This window comes from Triticum aestivum, chromosome 4A (assembly GCF_018294505.1).
Source record: "Triticum aestivum cultivar Chinese Spring chromosome 4A, IWGSC CS RefSeq v2.1, whole genome shotgun sequence".
NCBI classification, from domain to species: domain Eukaryota; kingdom Viridiplantae; phylum Streptophyta; class Magnoliopsida; order Poales; family Poaceae; genus Triticum; species Triticum aestivum.
The window spans coordinates 329,389,981-329,406,541 of NC_057803.1; positions in this window are offsets into that span (position 1 = coordinate 329,389,981).

Sequence of the window (16,561 nt, forward strand, 5' to 3'; positions counted from 1 at the left end):
AAACGATAACCTCGTCTTGGTACTGGACATATCATTCTTGCCATTACATTGATAGCCTTCATAGCCTTACTCCTTTGTGTTGCTTACCCATCGAGACTAGCCTTTGAGTATTGCCAGCAACGAGACTTGTGCACATTAGTGATCATACTTTCCATAGCATACATACATCATTGTTGCATATCTTGGTACCATCTCTTGTGTCACAAGGTTGTCATCGCATACACAATTGCTATCTTGGTTCGTGAAGCATTGCATGAGAAAAGAGCCAAACAAGATTTTAAGCAAAAGGAAAAGATAAGCAAAGAGCTTTTAAGCAAGAACCATAGCATCATACAACATTAAGATTGTCATACTTGATCATCTTGGATCATATCATAGAAACACATTGCATAGAACATACTTGGGATAGAAGTCATTGCATTTTTGCTTAGTAGGTTGTGCACAAGTCTTGTATCCACCTATTGTGCAATCGTGCTAGCGTCTCTCTAGTGTTGTGCAACACAAGCATTTTTGTGGTTTCCACATTTTGGCTCATCCTTGGTTGCCCAACCACACTTATCTTTTTGCGTGTGTGTTTCCTTGTACCTTATATTGCTTGGTCTACTTGTTGCATTGCAATCTTGCGAATCTTCTCCAACATTATTGAAGCTCACTTACAATTGCATCAAATTTTGTGCCACCATCCTAACCAACCTCCATCATAAGCTTTTACTTGTGTAGGTGTGAGAAACCGACAAGAGCTAGTACCAATTGTGCTATTTCCTTGTCCTACATTGGAGTGATCATCGATCCACTTTCAACTTTGGTCAAGGTACATTTGGTATTCGTTCTTCTCTTTCTACCACTCACATTTGTCTTGGAATGATGGATAGGCCAAGTACTTCTACAAACCCACTCTTCATTGAGCATGATGATGACATGAACTCCTACGTCGCCAAGAGTCACCTCTTTGGTGCACAACGTGCTTTGCATCAAGAGCAACAAGCCATGAGTGAACGCATTGAGAACCTTGCCGCCGACTTGCGACTCTCCGAGCAACATACAAGGGACTACTTCGACCAAAAGCTCGACGATCACAAGCAAGAGAATGAAGCAAGGATGGACGAGATTCGTGCTTTGTTGCTCAACTGCTCTTCTTCCACTTCATCCTCTACAAGAATGAGTCGTTCAAGTCGCCACTCAGACTTCACCCTATCCAGCTCAAGTACACCGGCTTCGAACACTCTTTGATGTGTCGCGTGCAATGATCATCAAGCAAGCCTCAATCCTCTATGTCACACCAACTCTCAAGAGCACCGACAACGTCAAACCCAAGAGGCTTTTGCGCTAGCACGAGAATGGCAACAACAACGCCAACATGAAGAGGAAGAGCGAGCGCGTCTACACCAAGTTGCACAAGATGCCGAGGCACAACGCCAAGAACAACAACTCCGTGAAGCTCAAGCACTTGAGGCGCAACAAGCCCTCCAAGATTCAAGTCGAGCCGTAGCCAACCGAGGCCGAAAAGCTCGTGAACAAGAGGAAGCACTTCGCGACGAAATTCATGAACGATGACATCAAGCTCGCGTGCAATGTCAAGCTCGACAAGCTCCTCCACAAGCTCGCCAAGAACATCAAGTTCATCAAGAGCATGAAAACAATGTAAATCCTCCACGACAAGTGCAACATGAGGTCGAAAACCCTCCACACCAAGAGCAACACGAGTTGGACAATTATCAACAACATGGACGTCATCATCCCCGACCCCAACACAATGAAGAGCAACGCTACGACAAGCTCAACTTCACCATGCCCAAGTTCAACGGAAGCAACGATCCTGAAGAGTACCTATCATGGGCATTGAAAGTTGACAAGATCTTCCGTTTGCACAACTATGACAAAGAGAAGAAGATCGCAATGGCATCCCTTGAGTTCCAAGACTATGTCCTCATTTGGTGGGAACAAGTTATCGAGCGCCAAGAGGCAAGAGGTGAACCACCCATCACTACTTGGGCGCAAATGAAGGATGTTATGAGAGCACGCTTCGTGCCTACCTACTACAACCGCGACCTCTTTAAGAAACTCCAACTACTCAAGCAAGGAACCAAGAGTGTTGAAGAGTACTACAAGGAGATGGAGATTGCCATGATAAGAGCCAACGTCATGGAAGATGATGAGCAAACAATGGCACGTTTCTTGAATGGACTCAACCATCCTATCAAGAAGATCGCCGACTTCCAACCATACTCAAACCTCATCGAGCTAGTGCATCAATCTACCAAAGCGGAACATCAAGTGCAAGATGATTGCAAGTATGCCAAGTTCTCATCCAAGTCATACGGCTTCTCCAACACCCAAGATTCAATGACTCCAACACTGTGTACCAAGCCTTCTACAAGCAACGTCGACAAGTTGAGTTCCAAGAAAGCTTCGTCAAGTCCAAGTCATCCTCTTACTACAAGCAACTTCAAGCCGAGAGCTTCATAATCATCAAGCCCCACAGATGAGACCGTCAAGACAAGTTCCTTCAAATGCTTCACATGCGGAGGCTGATGCCACAAGTCCTATGAGTGCACCAACAAGCGGACCATGATCCTCAACGACAACGACACCTATGACACGACGAGTGAAGGAAAAATGGACGCTCTTGAGCAAGTCGCCATGCACCGACAAGTGAATGATGAAGAGGAACAAGTCTTTTGCGATGAAGATTCAAGTCCCGCTCTTGTTGTCTCCAAGGTCTTGACTCCCCAACATCACCAAGAAGAAGACCAAAGATGCCACATATTCCACACCAAGGCCGGCATCAATGGAAGATCCATCACGGTCATCATCGATGGAGGGAGTTGTCATAATCTCACAAGTGAAGAACTTTGCTCCAAGCCCCAATTGCCCAAGACGAAGCACCCACATCCATACAAAGTGCAATGGCTTAGCGACTCCGACACTATCCAAGTCGAGCATCGAGTACAAGTCTCCTTCAAAATTGGCACCTACGAAGACACCTTAGAGCGCGACGTCGTTCCAATGACCGTTTGCCACCTTCTCCTTGGACGCCCATATCTATTTGATAGAGGAGTCATCCACAACGGTCGAACGAACCACTACATCTTCAAGATGAAGGGCAAGGAGTACGTACTTCGTCCCATGTCCCCAAGCCAAGTCGTCACCGACAAGCAAGCCACCCATCGTGGAGATCATAGTAATAGAGCGAGCCACCAAAAATAGAGTGAGCCCCACAAGCCCAAATCGAACACCTCCACGATGAGCGAAAAGAAGAAGTTAGTCCTATTTGCCACCAAAAGTGAGATAAGAGGACTGTGTGAGAACCCATCTAGTGTCCTACACTATGTCCTTTTGTGCAAGGACAATGAACCTCAAGCTAACACCTCTCACACTCTTCCTCTAGTGTTGCCTTCTCTTTTGCAGGAATTTCACGATGTATTCCCCAACGAGCTACCTCCAGGACTACCTCCACTATGAGGCATCGAGCACCGCATTGACCTCATCCCCGGAGCACCGCTTCTGAACAAAGATCCCTACCACGTCAACCCCGAAGAAACCAAAGAAATACAACGTCAAGTAAAGCATCTCATAGACCATGGACATGTGCGTGAAAGTTTGAGCCCTTGTGACGTCCCATTCTTGTGCCAAAACGAGACGGTAGCTTTCGCATGTGCTCCGATTGTAGACCTATCAATGCTATCACTGTTCGTTATAGGTATCCCATTCCACGCCTTGACGATATGCTTGATGAACTTAGTGGTGCCACTATCTTTTCCAAAATTGAACTTAAGAGTGGTTAGTATCAATCCACATACATGAGGGTGATGAATGGAAAACCGCTTTCAAAACCAAGTTTGGCTTGTATGAGTGGTTAGTCATGCCTATGGGTCTTTTGGAAGCACCAGGTACTTTTATGCGTCTTATGAATCATGTCTTTCGCCCTTACATTGGTATATTCATTGTGGTCTACTTCGATGATATCCTTGTTTATAGCAAATCTCTTAGAGATCATGTCACCCATGTTCGCACCATTTTACAAACTCTTCGAAAAGAGCACCTCTATGCTAATATGGAGAAATGCCTTTTTGGTGTTTACAAGCTTGTTTTCTTGGGTTTTGTTGTTTCCTCTAAGGGTGTTCATGTTGATGAGTCCAAGATCAATGCTATCAAGACTTGGCCACAACCTACCAACTTGCATCAAGTGCGTAGTTTTCTTGGCCTTGCGGGTTTCTATCATTGATTTTAGCACCATTGCTTCGCCTTTGCATGCCTTGAGCAAGAAGAATGCGCCTTTTGTTTGGGGATCATCCCAAGATACCGCTTTCAATGAGCTTAAGAATTTGCTTACTCATGCTCCCGTGCTTGCATTACCCAACTTTGACAAACCCTTTGAGATTCATTGCGATGCTAGTGGTAATGGCATAGGAGGTGTTATAACGCAAGAGAAGCGCCCCATAGCTTACTTTAGTGAGAAACTCTCTGGCGCGCAACTCAATTACCCCATATATGATAAAGAGCTATATGCTTTAGTTTGCGTTTTGCATGAATGGGAACACTATCTTCGCCCTCATGAGTTTATCATTCATACTGATCATGAAACGCTCAAGTATCTTAAAGGCCAAATCAAGTTGAACAAGCATACTCAACTTGAGTTGAATGTCATTGGCTTTGACCACATAAAAGACTTGTATGAGCATGATCCTACTTTTGCTACTCCTTATGCCAAGTGTTTGACGCACACATCTTGGGAATGCTATTACATCAAAGATGGATATCTTACGAGAGCTAACAAACTTTGCATCCCTGAGTCTTCTCTTCATTTGTTGCTTTTGCAGGAATCCCATGGAGGAGGCTTAATGGGACATTTTGGACGCGACAAGACTTTCGCCATGCTCTCCAAGAACTACTTTTGGCCCAGGATGTTCCGCGACGTCAACCGCTTCACCAACCGATGCTCTACATGTTGCAAAGCTTAGTCAAAAGCTCAATCCCATGGCCTTTACATGCCTCTACCAATTACGTATCAACCATGGGAAGACATTAGCATGGATTTTGTACTTAGCTTGCCTAGGACTAGAAATGGAAAGGATTCGGTATTTGTCGTTGTGGACCGTTTCTCTAAGATGGCACATTTCATTCCTTGCAACAAGATAGACGATGCTTCACATGTTGCCAATCTCTTTTGTAGGGAAATATTGCATCTACATGGAGTGCCAAAAACGACCATCTCAGACCGCGACGTCAAGTTCCTTAGCTACTTTTGGAAGACACTATGCGCCAAGCTCGGAATCAAGCTACTCTTCTCCATGGCGTATCATCCACAAACTGACGGCCAAACTCAAGTTATCAATAGCACACTCTCCGCTATACTTCGATTACTCATCAATAAGAACATCAAGGAGTGGGAGGAGTGCCTACCTATCGCCGAGTTCACCTACAACCGAGCAAGACACTCAACAACCGGCAAGTCCCCCTTCGAGGTCGTCTACGGGTTCAACCCATTGTCACCATTGGACATTCTTCCTCTACCACTCCAAGAGCGCATCAATTTGGAAGCAAGTGCATGAGCGACACATCTCAAGAAGGTGCATGAAGATACAAGAAACACCATCGAGCACCAAGTTTAACGCCTTGCGACCAAGCTCAACTTCAACAAGCAACCTATGGTATTCAACTCCGAAGACCTCGTGTGGCTACACCTTCGCAAGGACCACTTTCCACAAGAGTGCAAGTCCAAACTTCGACCATGAGCGGATGGACCCTTCAAGGTGCTCGCACGATACAATGACAACGCTTACAAGATTGACATCCCGCACGACAAGTACAACATGAGCGGCATGTTCAACGTCAAAGATCTCTCCCCTTTCCATGGTGATGAAGAATTTGATCCGAGTACGGATCTTCCCCAAGGGAGGGAAGATGATGCGGAGCATCCCAAGGTCATCCTCATGGACCCCAACTACATCTCCTACGACACCACTCGGACCCATGACACGAGCATGCGCTAGAGCTCTTAAAACCAAGGTGACATCTCTCCTCTCATGATTCCACTTCGATGCACATGAGGCATGGCTACTACCTCATATGGACACATTGTGCATACTCAGGTATCAAGGAGAAGCTAAGGAGAGAGGAGAAGAAGGAGAGGAAGATGGACGTGAAGACGGAGACGAAGAAGAAGGGTTGCAGGAAAAGTCCCAGCCACCAGACGACCGGCCGGGACCGGACGTCCGGCACCTGAAGCATCAGCCGAGCCCCAGCGAGCAGACGTCCGGTCCAGACCGGATGAGCGGTGCCCCTGCACCTGAGGCAAAGGAGCGGCCATCCGGCCCCGGCCGGCGCGACCGCACCCGAGCCAACCTCTGCGGAAGTCCGAAGCTACCAGACGCCCGGCAACCCCATCACAGAACGAATCCAGCGAACGTCCAGAGGAGACCGGATGACTGGACGATCATGAAACAACGGACGACCGGTCCCCAGCGGACGTCTGGTACCTAGCTCTGTCCAGTTTTGGGCCCAAGGCCCATGTACCCCTACTTTTCCCCCATTTTCACTTAGACTATATATAGCCCTCCTATTCCTTCTAGCTAGGGTTAGCATTGGTTTAGCTCATTTGAGAGATAGAGCATTGCTCATCCACATCGGATCTACTCCTCGAGAGAGACCGCGGCCTCTTCAGAGAAGATCCCTTTGGATTCAAGACGTCCTCATGGAGAAGAACATCAATACCTCCTCATGGAGAAGACCGTCTACCCTTGTATCGTCCCTAGTTGATCGTGTACCGTGTGAACTCTTATGTATCCGAGGATCTAGCACATGTGTGACTATCTTGTGTTGGTTTAGTGATTCTCCCATGTTTTCCCTTGTGTTTCCCATTGTTTCCCCCTTGTGTTCTTCGTGTTCATCGCGGGATCCGCTCCTTTCGTGAAAGATCGGGCGATTAGGGTTCTACCCTACATCAATTGTCATGCTAGCGCAAAAGCCTCTTGGGTTTGACGTTGTCGGTGCTCTTGAGAGTTGGTGTCGCATAGAGGATTGATGCTTGCTTGATGATCGTTGAGCGCAACACGTCAAAGAGTGTTCGATGTCGGCGTACTTGAACTGGAGAGGGTGAAGTCAGAGTTCCGACTAGAGCGACTCCTTCTTGATGAAGACGAAGTGGAACAAGAATGGTTGAGCAACAAAGCGTGAATCTCGTCCATTCTTGCGTCATTCTCTTGCTTGTGATCGTCGAGCTTGTGGTCGAAGTAGTCCCTTGTACATTGCTCGGAGAGTCGCAAGTCGGCGGCGAGGTTGTTGATGTGTTCACTCATTGCTTGTTGCTCTTGATGCAAAGCACGTTGTGCACCAAAGAGGTGGCTCTTGGTGACGTAGGAGTTCATGTCGTCGTCGTGCTCAATGAAGAGTGGGTTGGTAGAAGTACTAGGACTATCCATCATTCCAATAGAAAAATGTGAGTGGTAGAAAGAGAAGAACGAATACCAAATTTACCTTGACCGAAGTTGAAAGTGGATCAATGATCACTCCAATGTGGACAAGCAAATAACACAATTGGTACCAATTCTTGTCGGTTTGTCACACCTACACAAGTAAAATCTTATGGTGGAGCTTGGTTAGGATGGTAGCACAAAATTTGATGCAATTTTAGGTGAGCTTAAATAATGTTGGAAAAGATTCGCAAGATTGCAATGCAACAAGTATACCAAGCAATATAAGGTACACGGAAACACACACACGCAAAAAGATAAGCGGGGTCGTGCAACCACGGGTGAGCCAAAATGTGGAATCCACAAAAATGCTCTTGTTGCACAACACTAGAGAGACGCTAGCATGATTGCACAATAGGCGGATACAAAGACTTGTGCACAACCTACTAAGCAAAAATGCAACAACTTCTGGCCCTAGTATGCTCTATGCAAGGTGTTTCTATGATATGATCCAAGATGATCTAATATGGGAATCTTAATGTTGTATGATGCTATGGTTCTTGCTTAAAAGATCTTTTCTTATATTTCCCTTTTGCTTAAAAGCTTGTTTGGCTCTTTGATGTTGGAGCTCTTTTCTCATGCAATGCTTCGCGAACCAAGATAGCAATTGTGTATGCGATGACAACCTTGTGACACAAGAGATGATACCAAGATATGCAACAATGATGTATGTATGCTATGGGAAGTATGATCACTAATGTGCACAAGTCTCGTTGCCGGCAATACTCAAAGGCTAGTCTCGATGGGTAAGCGACGCAAAGGAGTAAGGCTATGATGGCTATCAAAGTAATGGCAAGAGTGATATGTCCAATACCAAGACGAGGTTACCGTTTCTTGCGTACGGTATGGCGTCAAAATGGTTGCATGAATACCAAGATGTAGTCGAGGTGGTCGTTATTGATGACGCGTCCGTGGCGAAGATGAGCAGCGGTGATGTTGATGTCGAACCGTACCTAGATAGCCGAAATACAAAAGGACACGGAACCGTAACTCAAATTCTCAAAGCTCGAAGTGGCAACACCCGTCAGAGTACGGAGCAGGTAAGCAATGTTGGTGGTATGCATAAGTGGTGATGGTGTATAGTGTTGGGGAACGTAGTTATTTCAAAAAAATTCCTACGCACACGCAAGATCATGGTGATGCATAGCAACGAGAGGGGAGAGTGTGTCCACGTACCCTCGTAGACCGAAAGGGGAAGTGTTAGCACAACACGGTTGATGTAGTCGTACGTCTTCACGATCCGACCGATCAAGCACCGAACGCACGGCACCTCCGAGTTCTGCACACGTTCAACTCGATGATGTCCCTCGAACTCTGATCCAGCCAAGCTTTGAGGGAGAGTACCGTCAGCATGAAGACATGGTGATGATGATGATGTTCTACCGACGCAGGGCTTCGCCTAAGCACCGCTACGATATGACCGAGGTTGATTATGGTGGAGGGGGGCACCGCAAATGGGTAAAAGATCCAAGAGATTAATTGTTGTGTCTATGGGGTGCCCCCCTCCTCCGTATATAAAGGGGGGGAGGAGGAGGGGGCCGGCCAAGGGGAGGAGGCGCGCCCAAGGGGGGGCAATCCTACTCCAAGTAGGTTTTGCCCCCCTTTCCTATTCCAACTAGGAGAAGGGGGAAGGAGGAGGTGGAGAGAAGGAAGGAGAAGGGGGACCGCCGCCCCCTTCCCTTTCCCAATCGGATTGGGGCAAGGGGGGCCGCACGCCACCTCCTGCCGCATCTCCTCTTCCACCACTTGGGCCCATGAGGCCCAATAACCCCCGGGGGGTTCCGGTAACCCCCCGGTACTCCGGTATATATCCGATAACCCCCGGAACCATTTCGGTGTCCAAATATAGTCATCCAATATATCAATCTTCATGTCTCCACCATTTCGAGACTCCTCATCATGTTCGTGATCACATCTGGGGCTCCGAACTACCTTCGGTACATCAAAACACATAAACTCATAATATAATCGTCATCAAACTTTAAGCGTGCGGATCCTACGGGTTCGAGAACAATGTAGACATGACCGAGACACATCTTCGGTCAATAACTAATAGCGGAACCTCGATGCTCATATTGGCTCCTACATATTCGACGAAGATCTTTATCAGTCAAACCGCATAATAAGATACGTTGTTCCCTTTGTCATCGGTATGTTACTTGCCCGAGATTCGATTGTCGGTATCTGAATACCTAGTTCAATCTCGTTACCGGCATGTCTCTTTACTCGTTTCGTAATACATCATCCCGCAACTAACTCATTAGTTACAATGCTTGCATGGCTTGAGTGATGTGTATTACCGAGTGGGCCCAGAGATACCTCTCCGACAATCAGAGTGATAAATCCTAATCTTGAAATACGCCAACCCAACAAGTACCTTTGGAGACACCTATAGAGCACCTTTATAATCACCCAGTTACATTGTGATGTTTGGTAGCACACAAAGTGTTCCTCCGGTAAACGAGAGTTGCATAATCTCATAGTCATAGGAACATGTATAAGTCATGAAGAAAGCAATAACAACAAACTAAACGATCAAGTGCTAAGCTAACGTAATGGGTCAAGTCAATCACATCATTCTCCTAATGATGTGATCCCGTTAATCAAATGACAACTCTTTGTCTATGGTTAGGAAACATAACCATCTTTGATTCAACGAGCTAGTCAAGTAGAGGCATACTAGTGATACTCCGTTTTGTCTATGTATTCACACATGTATCATGTTTCCGGTTAATACAATTCTAGCGTGAATAATAAACATTTATCATGATATAAGGAAATAAATAATAACTTTATTATTGCCTCTAGGGCATATTTCCTTCAGTCTCCCACTTGCACTAGAGTCAATAATCTAGATTACACAGTAATGATTCTAACACCCATGGAGCCTGGGTGCTGATCATGTTTTGCTCATGCAAGAGGCTTAGTCAACGGGTCTGCAACATTCAGATCCTTATGTATCTTGCAAATCTCTATGTCTCCCACCTGGACTTGATCCTGGATGGAGTTGAAGCATCTCTTAATGTGCTTGGTTCTCTTGTGAAATCTAGATTCCTTTGCTAAAGCAATTGCACCAGTATTGTCACAAAAGATTTTCATTGGACCCGATGCACTAGGTATGACACCTAGATCTAATATGAACTCCTTAATTTGCTGCTTCCGAATCAGCTATGTACTCTGCTTCACATGTAGATCTTGCTACGACGCTCTGTTTAGAACTGCACCAACTGACAGCTCCACCGTTTAATAAAAACACGTATCCGGTTTGCGATTTAGAATTGTCCAGATCTGTGTCAAAGCTTGCATCGACGTAACCATTTACGACAAGCTCTTTGTCACCTCCATAAACGAGAAACATATTGTCGGATGTGGGGTTCCGGCAAACCCTTAAGGTTCGAACACTGGGGTGTGCGCGAAGTCTTTCCCTCCTACCAATCTACCCTCTAGCTTGCTAAGATCTTGAGGACGAACTCGATGAACTCACAACACAGAAAGACACGGGGTTTATACTGGTTCGGGCCACCATTGTGGTGTAATACCCTACTCCAGTGTGGTGGTGGTAGATTGCCTCTTGGGCTGATGATGAACAATACAAGAGGAAGAACAGCCTCCTGAGGTTGAGGTGTTCTTGTGTGTATGAACTTGTGGTGTGTAGATTCCCTCAAGCTAAGATCAGATGCCTCTACTATGGTGGCTAGTCCTATTTATAGAGGCCCTGGTCCTCTTCCCAAATATTGAGCGGGAAGGGAGCCAAAAATGGCGGGCTAATTCGAAGGGGGACAACTAGTACAAGCTATCCTGACAAAAGCGGTCTTTGCCTGTGAAAGGCTCTGGTGGTGACGCCGTCTTGGGCTCCATGATGACCTCCGTCTTGCAGTCCATGGTCTTGGTCTTGTTGCACCGAAATGGCAACCTTTGCCTGATGCCTCGGTACTCTGTGGCTGCGCTTGCCCCCTTTACACCAAAGAGGAAACAAGGACGCTGCGTGCGCTGGCGCCCGCCTGGTGTCGATCGTCATGGCTCACGTCAGGAGAGCCTCGTGAGGTTCGTCTCGCCTTGATATCTCCGCCCCTCGCGAGCCTGCCTGACTATGCCGCTCGGGAGGAGGTCTTGCATCGTCCGCCTCGCGAGGCTTGGACCCTCGCGAGGGTCTTGGATGCTTTGTTGGTGAAGATGGGCCATATGGCCTACTGGCTCCGCCACGCCACGGGCCGCAGGTAGGCAAGTGTGGGTACCCCCGTTCCTAGAACACCGATAGTAGCCCCCGGGCCCAAGGTGCGCTCGGGCTTGGCTTCACGGCGAAGCCAAGGGTCAAGATTGGAGCACCGCGGGCCCCAAAAGCCTGTGGCCTTGGTTGACGCGTGGCGGTCCATAGGTCGTGGGCGTCTCCGCTTCCCCATGCTACCTCGACGACTGCACGAGTTGACAAGTCCCTACAACATGCAAGGGAAACCATCATTACCTGCGATCGTGGGAGACGCCGGTTGGCCTTCTCTTGCTATAAATGGGGAGGGGGGAGGAGCCCCCGTTGCCCATCTCTTCCTCAGTTGCCCGCTTCTTCTTTGCTTCATTTCTTGCTCCAATGGCGCCTATCAGAAGGTTCTCCGCCGAAGAGAAGGGGAAAGCCCCCCGGGATGTCCCGGAGCCACTCCCACCGAAGAAGAGGCCGATCCATCGCCGCGATGAAGCACCGATGCAGGTGGTGACGAGGCCTTGGTGCGAGCGGCCTCCTCCAGGGTATCCGCTACCCCTATACGCCCAAGCCGAGAGCTCGGGAGGACGAAGTGACGAGCAGCGACGCCCACGCCGCATCCGGGGTCGCCGCGCCACGGCGACACGTGCCGTCCACACCGCGGACTCCTTGCGCGAGTTGGTGCTGTGGGCGCCGTTGCCTCCGAGCTCCTGGATCCGTTTCCCGCGGTTCTTCTCCGATGTGATGCCGCCGAGGGGGCCCTCTCGAGCTCTGGCTGCAGCACGCCGACTGCAGCGCTCCGGCAACCAGAGCGGAGATCGAAGCGGTCCCCACCGGCAAGATCTTCATGACTCACGGCTGGGGCGAAGGTCGCACGGGTCTGTCGTGCAAGGGGCGCCCTTGCGATCCACTTTGAGTACGACGGTGCCTCCACGCTTTCCTTCAAGGTTTTCGACGCCGAGGGCCGCCGCCTAGAGTGCTGCTCCGGAGAGGAGCGTGAGGCTGATGCGTGCTCCGCTCACGACCACTCCAGCAGCAGCAGCCCTTGGGAGTCCAGCAGCTCTCTTGAGCTCTATGAGACTTCGGAGACAAGCGACGATAGCTACGCGCCCCCCGAGCTCTCGCCGTGCTCGGAGTAGGGCTGCAGCGTCCGGCCGTCGCCGCCACTGTTCTGGATGGGGTCGGTGCTGGCCTCCTGTGGCCCATTGTTGATGATGGCGTCCGCCACGGAAGGATGTAGATAGGATTCCCCTTAGCATCAGCTTTTGTTTCCTGCGAAGAATCATGAATCACCCCGTGGGGGCATGTAAGGATTTGCAATGCCTTTGTACTTATCTTCATTGTTATGAAGAGTTGATGAATGCGTGTCCCGTTAAGGCTCGGTCCCCCTTTCTTTCCTCGTGATAGCTTGTTGCTCTACACTGACGGGTCCCGGTCCCAAGGCGGCTACAGCCGTCGCTGGTATGCCAGGTCATGATGCCGTGGTCAAGGCCAGGAGGTGCGCGGCCCGAGGTCCAGTAAGAGCCCCTGAGGGGCGATGCTCAGGAGGCCCCCTTAGCGCCCAAGCGGCCATGGTAAGGAAAGAAAGGAAGATGACTTGGCCGCAACGGGGTTCCGGCATGGTGTGAGCGACTACTAGGCCCAAATATTTTGCTGATCCGAGGGCGAGACTTATCGTGCTGACTTCGCGGTGATTCCTGATGTTGCGCCAGGGCTGCGTGCCAACTTACGCGACATAGCTAGGCCGGTCCGTACGAGTTTTCCTTCTCCCGAGCTCTTCTTAGTGCTCTACGTCCTCAGGTCCCGGCCCTCGAGCGATCTCAGCCACCACTTGTATGCCAGGTCGCGATGCCGTGGTCAAGGCCAGGGGGTGAGGGCTGGAGGGCCAGTAAGAGCTCCTGTGTCGCGATGCTCAGGAGCCCCCCTTTTAACGCGCAAGCGAATCGCATGAGAGAAAAGGAGACTCGCGGTGCCGCCTGCCATCCTTCCCGTGGGGTCCCTGTGGACAGGCACAAGAAGAAACATGGTTTGCCGTTACTGCCGCCTGCCTGCCGTTGGTTGGTCCAGATGAAGTGAAGGCACCGAGGGCTTGGTGAGGTGACGTGCACGACGCGTGCCGCGAGCCAGAGCTCGACCACTCAGATTTGTTAGTCGTGGCAGGGACGGACCCATGCACCAGTGTCGTGCCTGTGTGAGGCCCCGAGGGAGGCGATGATCGAGCAGGTGATAGCAGTTGGCAGGTTAAGCATGAAGATCAGATCGACTTAGGTAAATACAGGAAGATACATGCCACCGGGTCCAGCCCGAGCGGCGTGGGGATGTTGCAGCCCGATGGGCGCCCCCAACAAGGTAAGCTAAAGACATAAGCAGAAGGGATACATGCCACAGGGACGGACCCATGTGTCCTGGGAATAATGCAGCCCGAGGGGCGCTCCCAGCTTAAATGAACTTGGAAGATGTCACTTGGTTCTGTGGACGAAGTAGAGTTGGTGTAGCTGAAGCCAGGCGTTGAAGGAATAGCTCCTCATGAGCCACCGGGACCCTAAGCCTCGCGAGGCTCTGGGGGCTCAGGAGGTTCCGTGAAGACCGTCCCCATCTCCTCTAGAACCGCGTGGAACCTGGCCAACTGAGCCGCTAGGACTTGCCGCACGTTGCGCTGATAGGCCGATGCCATGCTCGGCAAGCCGAAGGGCATGCGAACGTAGCTGTGTGGTGGACCCTCATAGTGGCCCGCACGTGATGGCCAGAAGCGTTCCTGAGATGCGGCCCTGTTGAGCCCTGGGATGTCAATGCAGACGCACAGTTCAGCACCCTCGCCTGGATGGTGAGCCGCGCTCGGTGAGCGGCTGTTGCCGCACATGGCTCTCGTGTCTTGTAGCTCTTGGGTGGTCTTGGTGATGAACTCCTGGGTGGTGGGCACTCCTTTCCCTGTGCTCTCCTGAGGAAATCATGCCGTGAAGCATGCTTCCAAGTGGTGCCCAAGCGCCTCCCTCGTGAGGTTGGCAAGGTCTGAGGCTCTCCAGGAGAGAGCCCCCAAGTCCTGCCCGAGGAGGGCGCCGGGCGCGCTTTCCTATGCGGTGGAGGGAGGCGCCCCTGGAGCGGGCGCTGATCCTGACGGGGCTCCTGACGCGACGCCATCTTCTTGGGGTCCTGCGCGGCGCGGCAGCTTCTTCTTGGGGATGGTCTCCGAGGGCCTTCACTTCTGCTGTCAGGGTTGTTGATTGCTGCGGCTTGGAAGGCGCGCTCAAGGGAGCACACCACATCCCTTTCTTCACATGGGACTGTGATGATTCCCCTGCTTCCTGGCATCTTGAGAACATTGTAGCCGTGATGAGTGACTGCCATGAACTTGGCCAGGGCTGGATACCTGAGGATGGTGTTGTACGGCAGGCAGATGTGCGCAACGTCGAAGTCGATGAGCTTGGTGTGGTAGTTCTTGTGCTCCCCGAAGGTGACAGGCAGGCGTACTTGCCCTATCGGTGTGGTGGAACCATCAGTCACTCCTGAGAAAGGCTTGGTTGGCTGGAGCTGCTCATAGGGCACTTGGAGGTTGTCGAACGTGTCGACGGATAGGATGTTGAGCCCTGCGCTACCGTCGATGGGAGTCTTGGTGACTTGCACATTGTTGATGACTGGGGAGCACAGCATAGGGAGTGTGCCAGCGGTGGCTGCGCACTTGAGCTGGTTGGCCGAGTCAGAGGTGATGGCCCATTGGGACCACCTGAGCGGGCGCGTGGCCTCGAGCTTGGGGAGCGCCATGTTCACCTCGCGAGCATACTATTTGAAGATGCGCTGAGAGGCTGGGGCATGAGCACCGCCCAAGATGCAAGCGATCACACACGGCTCCTGGAAGCCCCCAGCCCCCTCGTCCTGGTGGTGGTCGTCGTTCCTTCTCGGTGGCGGCAACGGGGGAAGACCAGCGTTGCCATGGGGGCGATCCTCACGAGGCCGGTCCCTCCAGGCGCCCTCGCGAGGTTGGTCCTACCAGCGGTCCTCACGAGGCCTGTCGCGCCACTCCTGGCGTGGGCCACGGTCGTCCCAGCGTCCGCCTCCGCGTCCTCCTCCATGGCCGTAGCCCCAGTCATTGTGCTCGGGGCGCCGACCAAAGCGTCCTTCCCGTATGGCTTTGAGCTCTTGATAGTCGCTGGTGTTGTGGGTGTTCAGGTTGTGGAAGGCGCATAACGGATGGCCGTTCTTGGATGACTCGGGCTAATCTCTGCCTCGCTTGGTGTCGGGCTTCGCTGCGAGCACTACTGCCTCCTTGCGCTTCACGTCCTTGGCCTTGGCCTTCTTCTCCTCCACGCCTGCAGCTGGCAGCTCAAGGAGAGAGAGGCGCCCCTCCTCAGCTCTTGCGCACATGGTCGCCAGGTTGAACAGCTCCTGAGATGTGCAATGCTCCTCGTGGATAGCCAGCTCTTCCTTCACTTGACGTCACGGAGGCCGTCTGAGAACGCGGAGATGATGGCTTCGTCCGTGACCTTGGGGATCTTGAGGCGGGTGTTGTTGAAGCGCTGGATGTACTTCTCGAGGGTCTCTCTTGGCTGTTGCTTGATGCGGAGTAGATCACCCGTGGCCAGTGGGCGGTCGCGAGTGCCCTGGAAGTTGGTGACGAAGCGGTCGCGCATCTCGTCCCAGGAGGAGATCAAGCCGTGCTGCAGGTTCAGGAGCCAGGAGCGGGCCCCATCCTTGAGATCCATGGGAAACCAGTTCGCCATGACTTTTTCGTCGCCATTGGCCGCTTCGATGCTCAGCTCATAGAGCTGCAGGAACTCCGTGGGGTCGGCAGTGCCGTCATATCAAGGAGGTAGATCTAGCTTGAACTTGCCTGGCCAGGCGACGCTACGCAGTTCAGGGGTGAAGGCACGACATCCAGCTATCGTAGCCGGGGCCCGCTTCT